Raw genomic sequence first — 7,375 nt, forward strand, 5'->3', positions numbered from 1 at the left:
ACTTCACCTTACCTCCAAGTGAGCTCATAGAAGTTTTTGGCTCTGTGTCTGCATGTGAACAACACAAATGGTAGAGGTAAGTCTGTGCAAACACTGCCAGTAAGGCTGGGTTGTCTTGGGTGCTACACAAGGGTTGATAAGTAGGCTATACCACAGTACACTTAGCATGAAGTTGTATTTAATGAGAAAATAGAATTTTTAAAATCGTGTTTGTAGATGCAGCCTTTTCAGTCCTTGATATTGCCAGTAGAGTTTAGGTGCTGGTGAGTGAACTTCAGAAGGTTTGCAGAAATGATTAGGCTGAAATAGTATAAGTACATCCATTCTTTTTCTTCAGACACTTGATCTGTAACTTTTTTGTCAAAAATTTTGATATTAAACATAATTTCCTTAATATTCTTCCCTCATACAGTTCTGGCTTAAGAACTAAGGCAGAAAATTTAAAGCAAAGTTGTTCCATTTTTTTTAAATGTATTCAGCTTCCGAAATGGTCTGTAAGTTCGTTTTAAGCTGTGGTGCAACACCAAACAATTACCTGTCTGTCCATTCATGGCTTAGTCCCACTTCCTGAAGTTTTTCTTCCATGTTTTTCTTTTTCCCTGTCTCACAATGGTCTGTTTATTATTCTTACAGGTTAGTTTTCTTCTTTCCTATCCATCAGTTTGTCAGTTCTGCTCAAGTGTCAAGATGAAAACAACCATAAGCCTCAATTATCAAAAATTATGTAGTCTGTTTACAAATTCCTTAACAGAGAGAGGATTTTTCCCTCAATGCATACCGGATGTGAATCGTAACTGAACATGTGAGTTGTCTGCATACTTATTTTCACATCTGAAATCTAACAGCTAGGTTGGGTAATCCAGTACTTACCTGCTAGGCATGGAGTTCTTACAATATATGAGCAATACTTGAAAATCTTTTAATACCGGAGGTTATTCGAGTGTATTTCAAGTACCATCTTTTCTGGGAGAAGAAATTTTTTAGTCTCCTGTACATAGGAAATCTGTAATAGCATCTCAAGTTATGTGATATTCCTACTTTAAATTCTTTTTTCTTTTTTCTCCCCCGCCACATTTTCTTTTTTGTTGGTCTAAATGATGAGCACTGAGCAAGATTAAGATTAAAAAATAAATGAGGCAAGACTGTCACACTGATGAAGGTCATCTTTAATTTTGCTACCATAAAATACAATCTTTTTTTTTATTCTGGGAAAAGAATCATCAAACTTTTTGCTGATACTTTAGAACTGCCTTTTCAGTTAACATTTAAGGGAAGCTAATATTTGCAACCCAGCAGTTTTTCAACATATAATCAGATTTTCCTTTTCAGTATAATTGTAATGAATTGTAGACAAGCACATTCTCTCCTTTAGAAGAAGAAACAGTACATGGGGTAAACTGGCAGTCCTCAATATTCCTGTCTTTTTGAAGTCAACAGAAAGATTTCCATTTACGCCCCTGATAGTTCCCAGAGCATATGCTGCAGATGCTGTGAACACGCAAGCATCTCTCCTTTATTTGTCCATTGTGAACCCTTCTCAGCACACTCTAGAACTGAGAAGAGTTGGCTCTGCAATGAAATGAGTCAATGGATTTGGATATAGATCTGTCTCTCTGCAGATGAGACAGTATCGCATGTAGCCCTAACTTCCTGTGCCCACTGACTGGCTATCATTTCCACCTCAGCCCCTGTGGCAATGTCAGCTGCTTATTGTGCTAGCTGAAAGAGATATCTGAGTTCACAAGACTTACAAAATTTCTTTGGGGCCATTTCAGCATTAAAAAAAAAAAAAAAATGGTTCCATGCCCTGGGTGGCAGGATTTTGGACTTAGATTGTAAACTACTTCAGACAATCATTTTGTTATTCTTTCACTTGGTGGTGACTCACATCACAAACCAATGTTTTCCAGATAGACAGTAGGGAGAACAGCTGCAGCCTCGAGAAGATCAACACTTTCTGCTTCAAAAATATCTTTAGGAATACTTACAAATATATTTGTCATTTCATATCCCTGGGAATATTCAGTTAGAAGTAGAGCTGCTTAAATACTGCAGTGAAAGTTGTCCTCAACCCCTTTCTTGGTTCTGGTCATTTTGGCAGCTGCTGTCTTGAGATTTCCAAGGTTGCAAACTCAACTCAACTGTAGTTTGAATGCAGTCTGAACTACAGCTTCTGAGATTTGCACCTCAAACAGGCAATTCTGTTGAGACTGACAACAAGCCTGCTAACTTTTGCAGGTCATGTCAGATTGTTTTAGTGTTTTTTTGTTTTGTTTTGTTTTGTTTTTACTCTTAATGTAAAAATGGTGGACTGGAATCCCTGGATTTTCTTGTCAGGAGCCATGACAATTTTAGCCATGGCCAGCCACGGCCCATTAGTAAAATCTTGTATCCACTCTGCTTTTTTGTTAAAAGCTTTCATGTTATCTGCAGACATGATTGTATCTGCAATTGCAGCATACAGTTTCCTTCTCCCAAGTCCTAGAAAGCTGTAGAGATTTCCCATCGTGCTTCTCTCTGCCCCTGAAATATCAAGGGAACTTCATGATATTGTCAATGGCCTGCGTGTGAAGCTGGGCACCATTTCCTTCATCTGTCTCTGCTAATGTAAAAGGATCACAGAAATGACTAGATGTGGACTAGGGTGAGAGCAGGATGTGTTGAGCGATGGCAATCCCTGGCAGGCAAGTGGCCCCAAGGGATACCGTTATCAAAAAGTGTAAAATTTGGAGTGACCTATAACAACTCCTGTCTGTTTTGGGTATGAAGGCAGAAGAAAGGGAAGGTATGGCTTTTCTTCTATGAGTTACTGCCCTGTAAAAGGAATTTAAAGAATCTCTAAGGAAAAATTTAGGCCTCAGATGCAACACATGTGGATCTCATTGATTTCATAGGCAGCCATGTGAGTGTGTACATTAACGGATAGAATATGGCTTTTGATCTTTAAGAGCAATTAGTGTAAAATATGGAATTGCACTACTGAGTAATCGGATATCTTTTACTACTTAGTTAAAAGTATTCCCCAAACCCAAATATGAAACAACATAACTTCCTAGGCCACAGTCTTATTATAACATATCTTTACCAATGCTTATTGCTTTCTGATGCTGTTTATAAGTATGTTTGGCTGCTACCCATTAAATTTCAATAAAATATTTGTACTTAATAAAGACCAAGACCAATCACCTTCCTACCCTCACGTATTTCCAAACTAGGGAATGGTATAATAACCAAAAAAGAAAGGAGAAATAACTGCCATGACTAATTGCAGCAATTTTTCTGTGACCATTTTTTTGCTGCTCCTTCACGACATGTCAAGGTATAACTGTGAGGGCTAAGACCTGATTCCACAAACATGTAAGCACAGAGCACTGAAGCACATGCTTACGGACATGAGCCTGTGAGTTGCCAAGTACCACTAACTGGGATCAGTATCTGAAAGGGTGTGATGGATTAAAAACCTCTGTTGGCATAGACCTTGCAGGTGTGTGCAAGACCAGCAGCTTGAAGGCGGCTCTTCAAGGCTTACACCTTGAAACTACTGCGGTCACATCTACCTGTGAGTGGGTGCTAATAAAATGTGATGAACCTGAATTGGAGGCATTCTTGCTTGCATTTTACCTACCTGAAATTCTTAGTGTGCTGGTGTGACAGATGTATTCACTGTGAAATCTGAAGCAGCTTTTGCCTGAAAAGGTTCCCACAAATATTTCCTAGGGTAACAAGTCCTGAAGTGGGGCATTGAACAAAGTCTGTATGAGACAGATTCTCAGTCAGAACAGCAAACTTTGAAAAAAAAGTAGTTATCCACCAGTAAAATGGCACATTGTACTTCTCATAAAAACGGAAGTAATGTAAGGTCTTCTAGGGGCTCTTTATTAGGCTGTTGAATCACAGATGAGCTAAACTGTAAGAGTCATTTCGTCAAGGTAGCAGTCATGAGGGAAAAAAAGGATTGTTATATCATCTCAGAACAAGAATTTACATGTTTCCATTTAAAGTAAAAACTCTTCTTCTTCCCTGCTCTTGAGTCTGTCAATTCTTCCAAAACACATTTCTCCTGAAAAATAACCAGAAGTCTCCCAGCCAAAAAAGAAAGCTTAAGCTGTCAATAATAGGTAGCAAAACTTTGTTTTATCCTCTGCCATCTGAATTCACTGATGTTTATTTTATTTACTAATTGCCCGCATCATGCTTTCATACATGTATGCTCTGACACATGCCAAGCTCATAATTAGAGCTATCTATATAGCCCTTTCAGCATGTGAAACCTCTGAGGAAGTTTTTGCATCTGAATAGTAACCACATGAAGCTCTTACATAAGCTGCTTACGACATGGTTTGATCTTTCAGCACATTGCAAGATTAACTGAGAGACCTGCTCAGGTCCTTTTAATTCTACCTTGGCCACTAAAATGGCAAAGGAGTGGAGCCTTGGGCAGATATGCCTGCGCCTCCCTGTCCCAGGAGAACCGGAGTCTAACCCAAACATGTTAACCATGAAACATTATTGTATTTGGGGCAGTTTCCAGGCTTTTTGCCTTATCTCATTTCTTGGCATGTGTTTTTTTGGAGGGGTAGAGGGGAGGAAAGGGGCGGAGGGTTGGATTTTTGTTTTGGGAAAGTCCATAAGACTGCTTTTTTTCCTGCTTTCATACTCAACATCCCAATTTTTTTGGCTGAAGGGTTCAATGTATATCCACTTTCAGGCAGAACCTGAATCTAAAAAAATTCCATCTGATGCTCTGGGTGAAATTTTAGAAAGTTGTGAGCAACAGAAAACAGGGTAATAATAGCAACATGCAAACAGCCTTAGCTATAAATGCCACTTGCATTTTAGCAATAATAAGTATGTATCTCTCTTTCTGTGTATATACTGTGCTGAATCACTAAATCCATTGGACTGAATATTTTTTGCTATTAAGCTTCATAGATTATAGCCAAAGTCCTAATATTCTATAAAAAGCCATCTACCTCAATGAGTTTTGATTTTGTCTGTGGTTTTATTGTTTAGTTGATTGTATCAGATGTCATTTATTCCATCCAGATCCACGTCTATAAAACATTTTTATATTATTATTGATGAAAACTAATTTGTTGCTCAAACCGGCTTTTTTCATCCCTCTTCTCCTTCAAAACACAACCCTGCCTGTAAAATTTTGCTGAAAAAATTAAGGCTGCAGAGAAAGCTTTTTTAATTCTCCACTCTATCATGGCCTGTTAAGACTATTAGAAAATAGTTATTCTGTAGCAAATAAATAGCTACAAAGGTAGAGGTGAGGAACAGAATACTGTCACTATAGAAAAGTATTAATATAGCTTGAGACCATGTACTACCTAACACCCATCCGCTGTACTCTTTGTAGTTGGGAAATGTGCCTGCAGTGCTTTGGAGAGGAGAGCAGCCAAAAATAAAAGACTAAATACATAATGCTGTATTATAATGAACCTTTTTAGTGTGTAACACAGTAAAATCCCTGTTATCTGAATTCCATATTCTTCAATTATAGTAACTTCTGATTCAGATAAATGGAAATCACCAAGAAATAAACTTGCAGAGGTTATTAATTCACTGGATATTAATCTCTTCCCAGTATTTATATAATCTGCAACATGATCTGGCACATAAACACAGCACGTTTTGTTATTTTGCTAGTTCAATGCATAATCTTTTTTTTTTGTACCAAAAAACCTTGCATTCAAGTTAGACCTCAGGGTACAAATCTGAATTTATGCTAACTGGAGTTCAGATGTTCAAGGCTTGCGCTATATCCTGGTTAACAGATTCATCAGAAAGAAGGATAGTCAGTACAGATGAAGAATAATAAATGATTATCTGTATTACAGAATATGTAGAGGTGGAGATAGGATCTACCTTCATACTTTTCCAGATCTAGCAAGATTCTAAATAGTATTTTGGATGGGTTCTTTCTTTTATTTATATTAACAGAATGGAGCAGAGAAAGTCTTGGGGCAAATTAATTCCTGTGGCAAACCGACTGAAGTAGGTGCAGGTTTTTGAGTTGTAATTTTTGTTCTTGGCATTACAAGCGAGAGAGGAACATGAAGGCAGTTTTTCTAACATCAGAGGTGCAGATAAAGTTTACTGTTCTGTGGGATACTTGAGTGTTGAAACTCGATACTTGGTTGTAGAGCTTCTTCTTAAAGATTAGGACAGCATAATTAAATATGGGTGTTCTCTGGACACTTCAGTCTACAGCTTCTGTCTTCTTTTATGCATAGTACTCAGTGGTGCTGAATGCTTGCTTCATCTTTGGATTTAGTTTGTTAATGCACTTAAAGTTTCTCTAAGCTTATTTTCTCTGAAGGAACATGCATGTACACAGGAGCCCAGAACGCCTCACCCTCCTTTGGGTGCTGTACTTGCTCCTCGCTGACTCACACGGACAAGAAGGGCTGGATATATTGTCCCTCTGTAGAATGAGTGAATCAGGCACTCTTTTTTTTTGAGGCTGAAAGAATGCCATCTGACCCTGGCTTTCATTTTGAGGCTCAAACATAACGTAAAAGCTGGATGCCAGGGAGGAATATCCTCTTGTGGGGTGGAAAGAAAGAGGGGAACTAAAAAAGGAAAAACCCCAAACCCTGCACTTCTCTGTGATTGGGATTCACTGTGTTGTTGCTGGGTGGAACAGAGCAATGCTGTTGCTGCCACTGCTTCTTCACCGTGATGTTTCTGTGCCAGGTTTTGCTGACTCACATTCAAGAAAACGTGATGCACAGACACAATGCACTATAACTCTTTTTTTCCCCCACTAACATCGGTAAGTGCTTTTTTCCTGTCTATGGCTAGTCTACTGCTAATGTAGCTCTACTGTTAAAAGAGAATTAATAGGGGGGGAAAAGGCAACCTTGTAAACAAACTGGTGGGAGACCGATTAATCTAGGAGAAGGAATTTAAATGCAACCTGCTGTTTGTGGTACATCCACGTCTCTTTAAAGCTGATCAATCCTGATAACTCACCCATCACTACAAATTACACTTGCTGGAGCTCTGTTCGTAAATGGGAGAAGTGTTTACAATACCCATTTACAACTGTATTCTGTTTAATTAGTCAGCACAGGCAGTGCTGCAGGGATAGATCACTTTGCTTTAAAGATTTGAGAATGTTAATAGTACAGTATATCATTTTAATTATTATTGGATTAATGTTGTGTCTCAAAGAACATCTAATGCAAATCACAAGAAATGGCCTGAAGTGACCCACGGGTTGTGCTTTATTAGAAAAGTAATAGGTCCATTGCTTAAATATATAGAGAGATTCTTTCTTCAAATGTCACTCTGGTCTTCTGTGTGTGCATATGTCTGTGTGTGGAAATGAAATCCTCTTGCTTCCACTTTGTCCACAGCAAGT

The sequence above is a fragment of the Dromaius novaehollandiae genome, chromosome 2 (assembly GCF_036370855.1).
Source record: "Dromaius novaehollandiae isolate bDroNov1 chromosome 2, bDroNov1.hap1, whole genome shotgun sequence".
NCBI classification, from domain to species: Eukaryota; Metazoa; Chordata; class Aves; order Casuariiformes; family Dromaiidae; genus Dromaius; species Dromaius novaehollandiae.